The 19,379-nt window shown below is 36.5% G+C and overlaps 1 protein-coding gene and 1 pseudogene across 2 annotated transcripts in view; both read left to right on the top strand.

Moving 5' to 3' along the window:
* Positions 1 to 19,379, top strand: part of CRPPA (CDP-L-ribitol pyrophosphorylase A) — a 168,384-nt gene that overhangs the window by 99,529 nt on the left and 49,476 nt on the right. The window lies entirely within an intron of this gene.
* Positions 669 to 1,717, top strand: LOC107541706 (large ribosomal subunit protein uL1 pseudogene; annotated as a pseudogene).

The following is a 19,379-nucleotide window of genomic DNA, read 5'->3' as shown; positions in this document are numbered from 1 at the left end:
GATGATGAATAACAGCTATTGTTGCTGAAATATTTAAGGTGCCTTTTTTGCCTGAAGGTAACATTTCTTTTGAAAAATGGATTTTAATTAAATATAAGGATCATCTTTTAGCCAGTCCCTCAGTTTTCTTTAACTTTTGAGGTTGTTTCCTCTGCTTCCAGAATATGAAAGCATGACCTCCGGTTAGTCATAGAGAACAAAACTAACTTTAGTTTACTTAGGACCGTGGAATCGTAAAACGTTAGTGCCTTAGGGGCTATTGGAGTCAGAACAGCCAAAGCCTAAAGAGATAATAAACTTGCCCAAGGACATATAACTGGCAGAGTTCAGGAATATTTCCTCTTCATTAGATTGTCTTTGGTGGTGCTCTAGATGATTATGGTGGGAAAAACAAATCAGTTCATTCTCTTGTGCCATGCAAGGATCGTAGATGCACACTAATGCTACACTATGAGGACATAAAATAGAGTTTGTTGAAGATCTCAAAAGCTGAGAAACAGTAGAGTGCACACAGTCCCTGGAACTCTCTTCAACCTATGATTTAGGCTAAGTTAAAAGGGCCATGATCCACTGTAGCTGACATCTCAGTGCCCAATATGGTTGCCAGATGAAGCATAGCATTCCCAGTTAAATTTGAATTTCAGATATACCATAATTTTTAGTATAGGTGTATCCCAAGTATTACATGGAACATACTTGCACTAAAAATTCTTTGTTGTTACTCTGAAATTTAAATATAACTGGACATCTTGTGTATTTATTTGCTGAACCTAATAACCCTTATAGAATTTATATTTATAATGAAATTATTTTCCCACCCCTGGTATGTTCCACACATTTATGGAATGGAATCAGGTGAGTGTGTACATGACTCTGTACCTGTGAAGGCTGCCTGTTTCAAAAAGTGGCCTTGTTGGAAAGGAGGAGCCTTTGCTGCCTACTGCTTGGTATCTGACCTCCGTTGTTTTGAGCAAAGTTGGACTGGCTAAGCCAGCTCTCTACTAAACTTCCAAAAATGGGAACAAGATGATTTTGCAAGACCTTCAAGATATGCCTCTCTCTTTTCTGTTTTTTGTGGCTCAAGGAGCCATGAGCAACAAAGTCTCCCATGATACCCTATGTGAGGCGGTGCATGAAGTCCTCCATGGGAAACCATGCAAGCGCAGCAAGTTTTTGGAGACTGAGGAGCTGCAGATCAGCTTGAAGAACTATGACCCTCAGAAAGACAAATGCTTCTTGGGCACCGTCAGGCTTAAATCCACTTCTCTCTCCAAGTTCTCTGTGTTCTGGGGGACCAGCAGCACTGCAACGAGGCTAAGGCTGTGGATATCCCCAACTTGGACATCCAGGTGCTGAAGAAACTCAGGAATAAGAAACTGATCAAGGAGCTGGCCAAGAAGTATGATGCCTTTTTGGCTTCAGGGTCTTTCATCAAGCAGATCCCACAAATCCTGGCCTGAGTAAGGCTGGCAAGTTCCCTTCCTTGCTGACCCACAGTGAGAACATGGTGGCCAAAGTCGATGAAGTGAAATCCACAATCAAGTTCCAGATGAAGAAGGTGCTGTGTTTGGCCGTGACTGTTGGTCATGTGAAGATGACAGTGTACAACATCCTTGTAGCTGTCGATTTCCTGGTGTTATTGCTCAAAAACAACTGGCAGAATGTCAGGGCTTTACACATCAAGAGCATCCTGGGCAAGCCCCAGCACCTGTACTAAGGCACAGCTTAATAAACCATACTACTACCATTAAAATAATAGTTATGCTTCTCCTCATTTTAGGAAACAAGGATAGCACACTTGGGTGCAGCTTGTCTCTTCTTAAAAATATAATAGTGAAGCTGTTTCAAGTATTGAGAATGTGTAAAATATATTTATTCTCAAAGACACAGGTGTGAGTTGACTCTTACTAGCCCAACAAACCGTCCAGTGCATAATTCCACCGTAAATTGTATTTATCAAAGACCCGGTGCTGTTTACCAGATAGGCCATTAAAAAGAGGCTATGGTTTAAAAAAATGGGGAAGCATCAGTGAAAAGAGTTAAGCAGACTTCTTTAATGAAGGCCTTCTCAGAAACCCTTTTCATACTAATGAGCATTTCATATATCCAAATTGGGGGCAAGGGGTGTGCCATTTTCTGTTTTCTCCTGTAACCCTTTAACTGTAGATAATTCATGGGACTAACGTTCCATAAAACAAGCTTTGGAAAACACTCCTCATAAATATGTCCTAAGTAAAGAAACCTCTATCTCTGGACTGACTGTTTTTATGCTTCTATACTAATTTTTCCATTTAGTTAAATCAGTCTCTCTAGTACTGATTGCCTACTTGATAGGCATTCTGTTAACTCTAAGGATGTGAAAATATATAAGCTGGATCTTCTGTTTGCTGTTTAGTGAAAAGAGTGTTGGTTTCTGCTTACCATGGTGGTGTGAGATAAAACTTTTTGTAATGTTCCTACATTGGACTTTTTCCCTAAATCTAATCCATCTCTGTGATAGTCATTAGGTTGTTTACATAGATAGTTATGTATTCTTTTAAGTCTCTGACCAATGAAGGTTTTCTAGATTTTTAACCGTTTTTCCTAAGACGTAATATGAAGTGCTTCACCTCTGGGTAGGTTTTCAGCTTATTGATAGTCCCTCCTTGGAAGAGAGAATATAGAGAACTGACTTCAGTATCTATGCTATGTATATGGTCTTTTGGGCTTAAAGAAGATCTGCTGTGATATGATATTTCTGATTATGTAGATGTTCTTGATTTTTTGGCTGCACCTTCACAGTGTTGATGTATATGGTGTTTATAGTTAAATAGAATTATGTAATCCTTTTTTTAAAATAACACATGAAGCTGTTAAGCTTCTGTTTGTGTTTGTGTAGAATTCTTTTACACATATATATAAGACTTTCTGCGTTTGATGAATTTAAACTTAGTTGTTTGTTTGTTTTTTAGTATTTCAGTCTTTTATTATCTTTTTTGCTGTAAAATAAAACATAATTAATTAGCTATAGTTTCTTTCTTCATGTAATTTACAAATTAGATGTTGTGTATATTTTGTATATACCTTTAGGGAAAAATTGATTTGGAAAGGGCTAAAGATTGATTCCTTTTTTTTTTAGTATCTGTAAATGTTCTACAATGCTGTTTGTGATCAATTAATGATCATTCTTTGGTAATTAAATAACTGACAAACACATCTAATTGTATAATATTTCAACTTAGTTTCTTTATATTTCCTCTACTGACATAAGAAATTTTAACAAATGCTTTGCTTAATTCTAGGTATGCTCCACATATATGCATTTTTTCTAATCATAGAGATATTATTTGCTAAATTATTGAATATGCTAGTTCCTTAGCTCTATCAATGTAGTAGAGCACTAATTTTTCCCCCTAAAATTGACTTTAAAATATTCTAGTGATCTCAGTAAATTAATAATTTTAAATAAGCTCTTTGTGGTTATCTTAAACTTATACTTAAGGATCAAGTGCCTGGCTTGACCATTTATATATAGTAAAAAGTTTTCCAACTCTATCATCCAGTGCTCAGTTCCTCCAACTGTTAATAAATCAGAAAAGATTTGAAATTTATGCTCCAGACAAGAAATGCAGCATGAAGTTTACCTTCACAATTTGTTGAATGAATTTAAATCAGGTCCTATCCTTCTTTCTAAAACAACCATACAAACACAACTATGAATAATATTAAAACCAGGTTTTATAGTTTAATCATATATAGGAGCTTAGTCCCCTTTAGAGTATTATTTTAAATAACTCTATACAGGAAATATTACTCTTCATTTATCCTATTATTTCAACTTTGTTATGCAAGTCACCATTGAGGTCCAAGATATAAAATTATGTGTTTAGGGAACATGTTCTAATTATTTGAAAATCTATATCTGATCATATAACAGTGAACTTATAGAAATTTATTATTTTTGGAATGAACTATTTAAGCCAATAGCTTAGAGTGTGTAGTATTCATTTAATTGAAGCCTAAAATATTGTTATGAGGACTTTTTTTATGCAGTATTTACAAGTATACATTTTTAAATAAAAGTTTGCACATGAACTTTTATGATAAAATTTATAAAGTCTATAAAATTTATAAAGTCATGTAGCAGTTTTCTGTTTAATCTTTGCATTTTATATGTTCAGGGCTTTAGAGATAGAGGCACAGAGGTTCATAGTTAAAGAATTCCCCAAAACTATTATAACTTATTATTTCTTGCACTGAATTAGTGTCTTCCCCTGTAATTGAAAAACTAGCTATATGACCTTGATATAGTGACAATAAGTTTTCTAGGTCTCAAATTTTTCATTTGTAAAATGCAGAAGTCAGGACTATATGAAGCCTCTGTTGGGTGAACAGGTGAAGACACAGGAGGTGTACAGGCCGGACCAGGTGACACTATCTACCATGTCACTCTGAAATGGGAAAATTCTGGAACTGAGCGTAGGTTTTCTTTTCCTTTGTGACCATAAAACTTACCTATATTATTATTTCCTTTATTTTATTGAGAAATTACTCATTATAGTTCATATGTCTTATTATAGCTCAGAGAGGAAACCATTCTTTTTTTTCCCAGACACCTTAAAGTGGCAGACAACAAGGGGATGTCTCGGCCTGCTCTGCTGCTGTAACATAATACCAGAGACTGGGTGACTTCTAAACAACAGAAAGTGACTTCTTACCGTTCTGGAGGCTGAGATGAGGGCGCTAGCCGGGGGGGGTCTGGCGAGGACTGTCTTTCTGGTGGCACACAGCCCTTTTCTCATTTTATCCTTAAAGGGCGGGCAGAGGGTGCGGCCTGGCTGGGCTATCTTTTAATTAGATCGCCGATCCTATTTGCAAGGGCTGCAATTTCATGACCTAGTCACCAACCCAAGGCCTCACTTTCTGATGCCATCCCATTGGGGGTTAGGATTTTAACATGTGGATTTGCGGGGGACACAAACGTTCAGTTCACGCACGACAGGGAATTCTTGTCCATCAGAGCTCAGTTAAAGAAATAGGAAACTTGTCATGGCAGGGAGTGTGCACCACTTCGGTCAATCCCTTTTCTCTTTTCCCTTCTTCCCCTGTGAATTGTCACTCCACTGGGTTTGATATAGTGGGAAGCAGCACTTTTGAAAACAGTGTTTGGTTTAATAAGCATTTTCACACAATGGGGCTATTGGGAAGAATTGCACCAGTCAGCAGAGCTACAAAATGCAAGCCCTGAAAAGGTCAGGGGATAAACCAGAGGAGCTCCGTTACCCCCTTCCTGCTCCTGAATGCCTTTCTCTTCTGTTCCTACAACTGCAGTACTGGAAGGCATACAAAAACTGAAGAACATTGCCAAGCAGTTCTGTAATTTTTTAAAAGAGTAATTATTTATAAAAGATTTATGAAAATCTTTCTATTTGACTCCAGCATAGGACATGGAACTATGAAATGAAGCTTTTTACTAACAACATCAAATTAGATAAAGCTGTGTGAATTCATCTGTTACAAAGTATAAAGGAGATCTGTCTGTTTTGATGAGTTAAATACTATTGTCTGGGTTTTAAAGTTTTGTATGTGCTGCAAAGGATACTCAGAAAACATTCTTGACTATGAATCTCTGTAATTATCTCAGGTAAATTCATAATGAAACAATAAGAAATATGTGAACAGGTCCCACTTCTCTAGGATGCCTTTGTGCCAAAAGACCTGTATTTGTAGGATACAACTGACACCAATGTTTTCCTCCCAAATGCACTCCATTTGCTTTGAGTCTTCTAGACATGAGTTATCCTTCAGGGATGTGTGATCCTTTGAAGAACAAATAGGCATATGTTGGCAAGTAGCAGAAGACAGATCATTTTTTTTTAAATGATAATCTTGGGGGAAGATAGACTTAAAACTCTACTTCCTACAATGAGCAATTACTTGGAATTTAACTGGGAATTATTTACTAAACACGCAGTACTTTCCATGGCACTGACTCACAGGGCATGCACACCAAACACTCAGCACCAAATCTGTTTACAGAAACCCATAATGCCCCGTCCAGCGTAATCAGGCTCTTTTGATGTGGGAATGTTTATGAGACTAAATATTTTTCACTTTCAATGTTGTTTTGGCTTTTATTGTTTAGACATAATCATTCTTTGGGAAAATATGAAGATCATAAAATATAATGTCTCTTCAAAATTGAGTAAGTTTGAAAAACAAAACTGTCTTGTGGAGTTTGGTTAGCTTACTTGGAAGACTCATTAGAGAGAGTGGCAGTAAGCTATTATACTTAGATATATCTAAATGAAATGGAATATTAGATACAAACCTCTGCTACAGATCTCCCCTTAATTGTTTTTTAATAAAAGAATCAACTTTTATGAATGAAAGTGGCCATGGAAATTTCTTAATGGACTAATTTCTTTAAGTATATTAGTTAGCTATTATTGCATAACAGATTACCCCAGAACATTTATCTCCCAGCATCTGTGAGTTCTCTAGCTCTGGGCATTTCTCAAAGCTACAGTCATCCCAAAGCTCCACTGGGAATGCTGTGCTTCCTTAGCTCACTTAGGTGGATTGGAAGGATTCGGTTCCTCTGGGCTGTTTCACGAGGCCTCAGTTCTTCACAAGCCCGTGGATGGAGACCTGCCTGTATTCCTTGCTATGGAGGCCTGTCCATGGAGCACCTCACAGCATCAGTGCCAGCAAGACAGAGAACTAAGATAGAGGCCACAGTCTTCTGTAACAACCACCAAGTGACACACCGTCACCTTTATTGTGTTCTGTTCATCTCAAGCAAATTACTAGGTTCTACCCACACTCAAGGGAGGTGATTACACAGGTGTGGTACCAGGAGGTGGTGGTCACTGGGAGCCATAGTGGGTGCTGCCTACCACAGTAATAGCAGGGTGCTAATATTGCAGACTAATTTGTACCCACTCCATGCAAATTAAGGGGTTTGTTACCGAAATAGGGCTAGAAATGTAAAATAAACTATACACACAGATTCCATATATGTTTATATATATGTGTGTGTACATATATATATGTGTGTGTGTATGTATATATGATTACATATACATATGATTGATTACACACACATACATGATTTTTTGCTCTTGACATAGTAGTAGCGTAGTAACAGTTGGAGCAGGCTTAGCAGGGAGGTGGACAGCCAAAGACATGGAAACTTGTTTTTTATGTTACCGGTACAGTTGTTTTTAAAGAGCTTGATTCAGGTAGATACATATCAAATGCATTAGGGGCATCTATATCTATATCTATATCTATATATCTATATCTATATCTATATCTATATCTATCTATCTATATCATCTATATTTATATCTGTATCTATATCTATATATCTATATCATCTATATCTATCTATATATCTATATTCAGTTCAGGTTAGTGAAACTAGTACTAAAAAATCATTGCTATAAAATGGTGGTGTTGAGTTTGAGAAAGTTGTGACCCATTACCTTAAGAGTGTATAACCCAGAAGTATTTTGTCTCAGAGACTTGGAAAAGAGTTGCCAGGAAACAGAGTTGCAGTAGTAAGTCAGGAGGACTGGAGACAAAAGGAAGCCAATGAGCCTAGCTGGTTTTTCTCAGTGGTCAGAGCATCTGACTGTGGATGGAAGGGTCCCGGTTCAGCCCAGGCTAAGGGCAGGTACCTCGGTTGTGGGCTCCGTCCTGAGCTCTGGTCAGGGGTGTGCAGGAGGCAACCAGTCAATGAGTCTCTCTCACGTCGATGTTTCTCTCTCCCTTTCTGTCCCTCCCTTCCACTCTCTCTGAAAAGCAAAGGAAAAAATATCCTCGGGTAAGGATTAACAAAAAATGTTAAAAAAAAAAAAAAAAAGGAAGCCAATTAATCTGATATCTGGAATTCTGCTGGTCATCTTCAGGGAAGACATGTTTGTGCAGTTGCAGAAAACACTGAGAAACTTCACTGGGAGTCATACTGTCCCCCAGTAAAACTCCTGCTGTATTATCAATGTCATTGAAAAGTTGAAAAGAAGATCTCATTTATGAGATTTTGAGTAATAAAATAGGGGGTAAAAGCATGACAAATAGGCTGAAAGAACAAATTGAATAATCAGTCCCTGGAAAATTGAGAGTTTTCTAATATATGTGGCATTATTTCAGCTCTTTGAAATAAAATGTGTTGTATATACCCTGCTCACAGCAATTTTATGCAGTCTTTCCTTAAATAACATTAGAAGGAGGAAGATAACTTTACTGTTTATTTTCATTGTATGGACACTAATTATCCAAGCTGCAGAAGCAGCTGTACAAAGAACTCTAAAATTGCAATGTTTAACTGAATCAAGTAGAGAACATGATGTGCCTGCAAGAGACTTGAGAACCTCAAGGAGGTTGAGAAGTGAAACTAGACAGAAATGTGAAATCAAAATAATTATTTTAATTTGACATCCTTTGTCAATGACAATAAGTCTGAATACTTTGAAATATCTGCGGCCTATTGACTATTAGATATTCCATGTAATTTAAGAGTATCACTTCCAAAATCATAGACTAAGGACTGTTTTCCAGGAATAAGAGTTGGTTGTATGTAAATTTTATTTTCTGTTTCACACAGTCAATATTAGAAAAGATAATAAGTTTGTAAAATTAGAACATGTGTTTGTTGTCTCTGAAAATCCTACCAGCATTTCTGATTATGATCACAATGGAAATAGAGAGGGACTCTCTCCACTAAGAATCAGGGAGATATGAGTAATGTTTGGCATATAGATTTGTATTTGGAAAATGGTGAGGTTTATTAGTTTTCAGTTCATCTCATTACTCACTTTTGACAGTTGGTAAAGAAATATATTTTAATTAAACTTTAACTTCCTCTTACTGAATACATAATGGCAATTATATGCTAATGCTAGTAGGAAATGAGTTGGTTTAATAACAAACATATCTACAGTAACTCTTTTAGAATCTAGATTTTAATGGACAGAAAAAACACAGATGTTTCACAAAGACACTATTCATATTATTATTATGCTTTGGTCAGTGTTTATATTTTGCATATTTTTAATCACTGTATTATGTTGAAATCCTGTATCAGGAAGAATATAAGGAAATAGTGTTTAACGAGTACCATGGATAATTTACCACATTTTTCAGCTAAACTTATACATTTTACTCTTTTTCTTTTTTAATCTATTTTCTTTTTAAAAATGTCATCCTCAATCTGTATTTAGACCCTCAATGCTTCTAAATCATGGTAAATTTTACAACTAGGTCACAGATCTTCTGCTCCATGGACAGAGTTTTAAAAAGGGGTTTCAGGACTATAAGAAATTGTTCACTATAGGACATGCTTTATTTACATTTTAAAAATTGTTTGCCACAAAGATTTTTCGGTGGAAGTACTGAAAGAAAGGAAGTTAATTTTTGTTTGTAGACTTTCAAGTTAAAATTAGGGTGATGTGAAATGTATTTAAATAGAGACCATTAAACTAATCTATATGCCTCTTACTGGTATATCCTTACATTCAGTTTGCAAGCCTGAGCCAACCTTATGCTCTGTTCTTATCTAAAGTAAGATAACAAAAACAGCATTTTGAGGATATGCTGCTGTGAAAAAGTACCCACGACCAAATACCAAGCTCCATCTAAAATTATTTTTTTAGTGTATGAATGTATGCATTTATAGTATTCTAAAGCATCTGCATTATAGTCTATATTTCTAAGTCCTTTCTAGTTAAAGGTTAGGCCATTTTTCCCTTGTCTACCAGGTAGATATCTCTAAGTCTGACTCGATCTATTTAGTTTTGAACTACTCATAGGATTAATAAGTTTTGCTAAATATGTACACTAGAGTTTAATATAATTGTGCCATATTTTTCAACATCTTAATCCTCTTATCCCTTTATTAAACTTCTGACTTCATATTTAGGATGTTTTGATGCAATTACAAGATTTAGGCTCTTCAGGGAGGGTAGTCTCTCTTTCTCTTTTTAATTTAAGAAAGCCCAGCATTCACATAGATTGTTTTTCTGACCTTCATGAGAAGAAACAGGCTAAAAACATATATAAGAAGTTGCTAAAGATTTAGTTGCTGAATTCTCAGTTCTGGCCCATAAAGAGAATAGGCATGATCTGATTTTTTTAGATGAAGATGCTGTATCATTTTCCCAAAATATGCTAATCGTAGAGCAAAGATTGGAACATGCAATGACACATCTCTGAGCCTTGATAGCAATTCGGTAAGGAAGGCATTGCATTTAGCCTAAAAACCACCAGTTGAAGAACTATATAAATGCAAATGGGAAGGAGCTTAATAATTTTTAATAAATGAACCAGCCAGTGTGATTTCAGAAAGCCTTGTTCATATTTTCTCAAGTTGTGCCTTCTATTTTGTGGTTTCCATTTTTTTCATAAACTAAAAGATCAAAAGCCTTCAACAGCAAAGTCTTTAGAACATGGGTTTCCTTCTCAAGCATACTTTCTCAAGTCAAGTAAGTCACAAGCGAATGCTTCTTACCTTCCTCAGATTTTTGCTGAATGTTTTAAGGCCTTGGAAAGAAACAATTTTTGTTTTGTTTTTGTTTTTAAGTATGTGCAAGAAAGTCCCTTTGCCAGGTGGCAGGAGGAAGTCACGAGATGGCTGAGACCTGACCCTTGCCCTCAGCAAGAGAGGTTTCACTGAATGAATTATATCAGATTAATTGGGTGCTGAAATGCGTAACTGGTGTATTTTGGATTTCATTTTCACAGATATGTGTACCCCAGAGGTTGGCAAATGTGACCCTTGTGGTCAATTCATGAATATAAGTAATCGGAAATAGTTATTTTGCTGTCTCCTCCAGTGTGGCTGGTTCTGGGGAAACCCCTACCTTGAGATTGCAGATCTTCTCAGCTAGTGTATCTTTGAGAGCTTATATTGGTTGATTGATTGATTTTTTTATTGATTTTAAAGAGAGAGGAAGGGAGAGGGAAAGAGAGAGAGAAACATTGATGTTAGAGAGAAATATTAATCAGCTGCCCCCACCAGAGATGGAACTGCAGCCTGGGCAGGGGCCCTGACCTGGAATCAAACCCAAGACCTTTTGGGGTATGGGTCAGAAGCTCCACCCACCTGAGCCACACCAGCCAGCGCTGGGAGCTCATTTAGTAAGAAAGCTTATGTGCTAAGACCAAATAACAGAGAGCTCTCTCATTTAGGCTTTTGTGAGTAGTGAATTTCCAGACTAACTAAAATGTGCAGGAAAGAAAAACAGTAAAATCCAACCAGTTTACCAAGTTATGATTTTTTAAAAGTCTTAGAAAAGTTACAGAAATTACTAAATTTGTATCTACTATTATAGATTCCCTGACTTTAACAAGGTTTATGAAAGAAGGAAATTTTTCTCTCTTGACCTTTAATCTCACTTTAAATGCTAAACTTAAATGGAAATTTTAGATCTGTGTGATTGTCTCATCAAATATTCAGTTTGTCTTATGTTTCATGACTAAATTACTGCTAATTTCTAGCCTTCTTAGTCAGAGTTTTAATTGATTTATATTATTTGGATATTAAATTCCATGTATTTTCTAATGCTTCTGATATTTTAGATGGGAAATGCAAATTTTTTTTGCCAAAATGCCAAATTTATTAAACATTTTATTTTTAAAAGGAAAATGTAGACTATGTATTGTTTGAAAATTGCAAAATTGTAACTAAGGTAAATATTGATAATTTTTAATGAGCTATGAAATAAACATACACTTGCCATAGTTTGTTATATAATATAAGCATATCAATTTTAATTTCATTTTCAAATTTTCAACTAATTACCTTAATATTTTTAAAATAGTGTTTTTTGATTTCTCAACATAGTATCTATTAATTAATATGTGTAAATATTTATGTAGCTTTATGTTAGAATATAGATTTCATTTTATACTTTCTGAACAAAATTTTATTATTATTTCAGAACTTTTTTTTGTATATATCTTTATTGATTTCAGAGAGGGGGAGGGAGAGGGAGAGAGAGATAGAAACATTAATGATGAGAGAGTCATTGATCCACTGCCTCCTGTATGCCCCCCACTGGGGACCAAGCCTGCAGCCCAGGCATGTGCCCTGACCGGGAGTCAAACCTCCATCTCCTGGATCATAGGTCGATGCCCAACCGATGAGACATGACAGCTGGGCTTATTTCAGAACTTTTAAAAATGCAGCATTTTTGTCAGTTTCAACCAAATTTACTGAAGATCAAGGCAGAATGGCTTTTTAAGCCAGTTGAATTAATTTGATGAATAATTGACTCATCAGTCAGGAATGTTTAATTGCAAATGTCAGAAACACACCACAAATTGATTTAATAATATAACTGAAAATCCATGGCCTTATGCTTTGCTGGACCCATATGCTCAAAGAGTGATTGCCTTTTTCTCTCTTGTCTGTCTCTTCCACCCTGCCTACACCCAACATCTTGTTACTTTATTTTTTTCTTATCTGACTTTTTTTTTAATTTAATTTTTCAATTACATTTAATATTATTTTGTTTTAGTGTTAGGTATACATCTGATTGCTTGGGCAATCATATACATCACGAAGTCCCCCCCCCCCCATATTTCAAGCACCCACCTGATACCATGCATAGTTATTAACTTGTTTCTTTGTTTTCTTGCAGTTTTCTAAAGAGTATCAAACATAACCTTCCCCTGCTCCATGTTTATATTTTATTAGTTTGTAAACTCAGTGGAATTAGTATCTTCATCTCAATTTATTTTCACCAAAGTCCTGGTTTTCACTCGCATAAAGCTTGTTCGTAAAACCTATCTTTATTTTCTGATTCAATTACTGTGTCTGATGTAGATGTTCATCCTATTAACCAGGCCTAGTTGTTTTTTAAAATATATCTTTTCAATGATGAGAGAGTCATTGATCGGCTGCCTCCTGCACCCCCCCTGCTGGGGGATCAAGCCCGCAACCTGGTCCTGTGCCCCCACCAGGAATCGAAATGAGATCTCCTGGATCCCTAGTCCATGCTCAACCGCTGAGCCAGGCCGGGTGGGCAACCTGGCCTAGTTTTTACAGAGGCTTGAAGAACAGGAAATGGAGCTGAAGCAAATGGTTGTTCCTATGCAGTGACAAGAATGGATGTGTAGGGAGGCGAGGGGCCTTGGAGAGCAGAGCCTGAAGACATTACTGAGAAAAAGTCACATCAAGGGAAAGAGGCTTTTTATAATGGGGTACCCACAGCCTGTTCCCAAAGATGGGGAGAGCGATATTAAAAGTGCTTGGCCATTTCAGGTATCACTGTACTTTCTCAGACCCTATTCCTGGCCAGAGGGCAGCGGAGGACATCCCAAGACTTGCTGAGGCCCTTCTTTGCTCTTTTGGGATGTTCCCATCTCAGTGCAATTAGATCTGACACTGGCTGTGTCGTCATTGAGACTCGGATGGATTGTTTCCTGAACTGGGCTGCCTTGATCAGCTGTATGTGGGGTTGTATTAGAAAAACAGTTTTAATTTTGTAGAGAACTAAAGTAAAATCTCAAATCAGTTTAAAAATTAACCATGGTTTGTTTGTTTTTTAAAAAAAGCAGAATCTCTCTGGAAATACTTGGTTCCAGGAGGACTTGTTCTCGGATTCTTGCTCTGTTTCACTGTCAGAATTGGCTCAGTGGGATACATTCCGGGGAGTCCTAGGGAGCCATTAACACCGTTTTCCTAATAGCGCTCACCTTAATTATCTGCTTATCTTAATTATCTTTGCTTCCAGGGATCATTGTGTAGTTTAGTTTGCTTTGGGTTGGACTCCTAATTGTATATTATAAAGAACATTCTAAGCAGTGTTTTCCCATGCATTATTTATTTATTTTTTAGCTTTGCCTCCATGATTCTTTGTGCAGTGGGGTAATCGTGGTGATGGTGCAAGAACCTATCAGAATGACTTGGGGAGTGTTTCTCCACAGGCAGCACATTTTCCACTTTACCTATTGCCAAGTGCCACCTCCCTAAGAACTTTCATGGAAAACATGCCATATCTTTTAGGCATCTTCAGATTCCCATCCTACCCCCAAAAAAATCCACTAGAAACAAAACAAAACAAAAAGGGTTTTAAACTCACACAACATAATTTCAAGTTTGCCCAAGTTTCAGAGTATTAAGGTAAATCAGACTACTGACTTCGTGTACCCTGGTCATGTTTGTCTTCAGTATCCTTAAGAAAATGTATACCTTATACTCATGTAACTCAATTGATTAAAAAAGATATTTATGAAAATAGTACAACAAAATAAAACATGATATAAGAAGTAAATCTAAAATTAGTTTTCTTTGTCACTTAGATTGTTCTGGGGAGAGAAGTATTCTCCACAGATATTTTTTTCCCAATACATACATACATTTTATATATGTGTGTGTGTGTGTCTATATATATGTCTATATGTATCACATAACACATTGCCAGAGGGTAAGGGGATGGGGGTAGGTGGAGGTGGGCAAAGGAGGGATATGGAAACTTTGCTTGGGAAGATGGGTGCACGATGCTGTGGGCAGTTGATATTTTGTTGAGTTGTACACTTGAAACCTGAATGGTTTTGTGAACCAATGTCACCCCATTAAATTCAATAAAAAATATACAGTAAATTTATTATCTAAAGTTTATAGTTTTAATTTATGGGAGATACTGAGTTTGAGAGTATCATTAATTATAAATCTAGAGTTTTTTTATTGAAGCAGATTTATCTTAGAAGAAGAACGACTTTTTTACATTGTGCTATATAGGATATTAATTTCATATGTTTTTAAAAAAATTATTTTATTGTTGAGACTATTAGTGTCCCCCATTTCCTCCTTTTGCCCCCCTCTACCCATCTCCCATCCCACCCCACCCCTAATCCGTGTATCATGAAAAAGTCCCATAGTTAACTAGCTTTGGAGGAATATTGAGATTCCTCAAATATAAGGTCAACACAGAAAATTTAAATTATTTTTATATTCTAGCAACAAAAAAATTGGAAACTAAAGTTAAAAAGATAAAGAATATCACAGTAAGTAGCATAATAAAACATAAAAGTCTTAGAAATATAAATTTAGAAAAATGTTCACAATTTCTATACTTAAAGTTATAAAATTCCACAGAGAGAAATTAACACCTAAATGAATGGAGATACATATCAACTTCACGGATTGACAAAATAACAGTTTTCTACCAATTGAGCTATAATTCACTGCAATCCCAATCAAAATACCAGCAGTCATTTATTTTTGAAAGTGACAAATGATTCTTAAAATTTATATGGTAGTGCAAAATATGTAGAATACCTTTATTCTTTGAAAATATAACAAAATTGTATGACTCACATCAAATGATTTAAAGACTTGTAAGGCTACAGAATCAAAACTGTGTGAAATTGGTGTAATAAAAGATAGAGAAATTGAACAAAATAAGGCATCTAGAAATAGACTCACACATATATAGGCAACTGATTTTTACAAAGGTACTACAGTGATTTTACAGGGGAAGAAAAATATTTTCAATAACTTTTTCTAGAACAATGGGAGTTTTCAGAGAACTTTGAACTTCAACTTCCACATTTCACCTAATACAAAAATAAATTTAAGATGATCAGAAACCTAAAATTAAAAATTAAAACTAAATCTACAGGTACACACAACATGGTTGAATCTGAAAAACATTATGTTAAGCATTAGAAACTATTTACGAAAGAGTACATACTGTATGAATTTTTTAATGTGAAGTCCTATAACAGGTAAAACTAATATATAGTAACAGAAATCAGAACAGCAGAGAAAGACAGTAGGGCTGATGGACATGCTCAGTACACTGATGGGTTGATGGATATACGGTTGTATTTATTTGTGAAAACCCAAACTTTACATTTAAAACTGGTACATGAATTATGTCTCAATGAAAACTAGTTTTTTTAAGGAATAACTTGTCAGATGGTGCATGTTGCCTTTGCCTCCCTCAGCAGGCATTTCACTAGCACTGTTTCTAAAGCATTGGTTGCCTCAGAGCTCTATAGTATTCGTTGGTGTTCTCCAGAGAAAGAAACGACTAGACTATTTGGGAGATTGCCACAATGTGTGAACTGACAAGTCTGAAATCTGTAGGGCAATCTAGCAGGCTGGAAATTCAGGCAAGATTCCTGTTTTCATCATAAAAAAGAATTCCTTTTTCTTTGTGAAACCTCAGTCATTGCTCTTAAGGCCTTCAACTGATTGGATGAGGCCCACCACAATATGGAGTATATTCTGCTTTGCTTAAGGTCAGCTGATTGTAAATATTAATTACATCTAAAAAAATATGCCTTCACAGCCACACCTAGACTGGTGTTTGACCAAACAACTGGGCACCCACCATAGCCTAGCCAAGCTGACACATAAAATTAACTATCACACCTATAATTGTGGAGACTTGTACAACTCAACTGTGAAATTAAAGGCATTTTAAGGGGGGAAAACATTCCAGCTTGAAGCAGGATGGCTTATAATTTGTAATCTTTATAGATACAACCAGTCATGTCTATGAAATGTATAAGATTAGGTTCATGAATGAAGCTGCAGTTGGCTGAGGAGGTGAATTATCATTTCCAAATTGTAGCCTTCTAGGCAAGAGGGGAAGGCTCTCTTCTCTCTACCTCTTCTCCAGCACCATCCCGTGAGGAAGAATTACAAGTTTAATCACATAAAATTTAGAGCAATGATTGGATCACCTTCACTTGATCTTCAAACCACTCTGCAAATTGAGTAGGAGAGATTTCATCCCCTTTTTACAGATGAAGGATCAGAATCAACAAGATGGCATGAGTCATCAAAGATTTAATCATTTTTAAAAAGTTCACTCTTCCAGGCGTTATTTTAGAAGCTTGGAGTGCCCAGTGAAGAAATCACAGAAAGCCTCCGACCTTGTGGAGCTTGCATTCTGGTGGGTGGGAGGTAGAGTAAACATAGTACAAAAGACAATTCTACAGTAAGCTAGAGATGATAGGAAATGATAAGTTCTGGGAGAAAAAAAAGTTTGAAGTATGTTACAGGGTGTTGAGAATCTCACACAGCAGGTTGCCTCATTAAGAAGGTGTCATTTAAGCAGAGTCTTGAAGGAGGAGCTGCAGGAGTCTTGATACCTCAGGAGAGCCAGCCCACTAGAGGAATCAACTAATACAAAGCCCTAGAGCCCGGTCACTAAGACTAGAACCCTGGTCTTAAATAGTTCATTTTTTTTTTGGCAAGGAAGTATTAAGCGTATTCTTTCTGCAAGCATAGTTCGAGGCAACAGAGCTTCAACAGTACAAGTACGTACTGTGCCCAGGAAATGACCAAATCCTTATACTTTTCACCATAGGCCTGGTCCCTCAACCATGGTCCACAAAGTCTTTACAAAGTCTCCAAACCCATTTTGCTCAGAATTTCTTGTAGATAATAAATATATTATTTTCAAATGTATATAGGTGTCACTGGTAAAGTTAATTTAATGATGTTGCTAACTTAGTTATCATTACACATTATTCAACTGATAAATACTAAAAGTTCTGCTATGATCATGCTGGGTGGTATACAGTCTGTGAGCAATTCCGAAGTTGAAACGGGTCCTCGTTCTGGAAAGTGTTGGAAAAACTCCTGCTCTGTGCTATGAGATTGCCAGCTTGAAGTTGGCTCCAAAAGCCACACTGAAAATTTTCTTTTTTTAAAGACAAGGGAGGTCTTTGAAGGTTTTCAACTGTAGGAATAACATGATCAGACCTGTGTTTTTGGAAGATTTCTCTTTTTTTGTCGGTTATTCAGAGGAAGCCAAGTAGAATAAATCTATTGAGGAATGCATATTATTTAATTATAGTTACTCGATTCATTCTGTAACACAGTGATCCAAACTGCACTGTACTTAATCTTTTGCTCTTAATGCTTTAGAAGAGATTCAAATCCCAATATCTTTGCATTATGCATTATGTAAATTAGTATTTCCAAGAAAGATGTGTCTCTATTAAAAGTCAGCAATGAAAAGTAGTGTTGTAGCTTAGCCCTGGCTGGACAACTTGAAGTGGAGCATTGGGAGCAGTGAAAACAGACCCTGTGAGGGTCTATGCACATGCTAGCGGGTAGACGTCTGGTTTATGTGTCTGCGAGCTGGTCTGACATTTATATGGTTGGATGAACTTTCATTTTAGCCCCATGTTTGAAAGTCTAACCTTCAGCGTTTGAACTTACTTTCTTGATCTTGATAAACCAAAGAATGTATGGGAGATTTGGAAATATATATTTAATGTCAGTAAAGGTCCCTCTACTGATATTTAATTTAATATTGAATGGTTTGAGTAGTGATAAATGCATTTTCTGAGACTTGAGAAAGATGGAAATCAACATATGAAGACTTGACAGGCTAAAGCAATTCTGTCTTTGTAAAGGATTCCCGAATCCTGCTGTGTGTCTGGGATATTTTCACTTGGTATTCTCCTTGTATTTTGTATTTTCTTCCTGTGTCTATTCTTTCCCATTCAGGAAGGCCTCACCTCTGTGATCACTGCTAGTCTCCAGTTCATGTCTTCACACTAACTATATACACACCCTTGATGAATTATCTTACATTGTGCTATATTTTGATCTTTGATGTTGCTGTCAGGCAGAATATCAATACGAAATTGTAGCAGTTGTCTGCATTTGTGTTTAGTTCAACCTGTGTGGTACTGGCAACGCTGTGAATATCCATTCTTTGGCAGGACGCATGCTTCTCTGGCTTTGCTGCTGATGCAGAGTTTCCATGCATGTGGGTCTGTAGTAGCTCTTGCTCAAACATCTCGATACTCAATCGCTAATGCTTTCCACTTGCCAGATGATAAACACGCAGCCACGCTTTTCCAGACAATATTGCTGTCTGGGCAGAAATCAATATGCATCCTGAGTTTCTCATGTGTACCTTTTATCTCAGTGAATAGTGAGATCCGGTCACAGTGAAATGGCTCTCCTTTGCTGCTGAGACTTAGTGAGATAGGCTCAGCCAGTCTTGCTGAGACATACTCCAGTCCCAGCGACCTATGACAAAGAGAAGAAAGGCCAACACTGAAGTCTACGTAGAATTGTTATGTGTGTCTGTCCACCAGGGGCCAGGAGGTAGTGAATGATGTAACATACTAAACGTTTGCATGGGAATCAGTCATTCAGTCGGCATTTAACTTGGCCCTTTTTCTGTTTCTTTTCAATTATTATGGCTAGAATTGCTGAAATGATGTTCCTTTTTATCTTGGAACTTGTCAGGGAAGTTTGTCATCTCTGCCCAACCACCACACATTTGTTCTTGTCCTTGCTGTAAAATAGCACAAAACAAAGATTACTTACAAATGAAATAGTAACTTCATCCCAATCCATACATCTCCTGGCATGGAGGCAGCTTCTCCCCTATTGGGAACCCATAAACTAG

Source organism: Miniopterus natalensis, chromosome 10 (assembly GCF_054644295.1).
Source record: "Miniopterus natalensis isolate mMinNat1 chromosome 10, mMinNat1.hap1, whole genome shotgun sequence".
Lineage (NCBI taxonomy): Eukaryota > Metazoa > Chordata > Mammalia > Chiroptera > Miniopteridae > Miniopterus > Miniopterus natalensis.
This window is presented reverse-complemented; position numbering and strand designations above follow the sequence as displayed.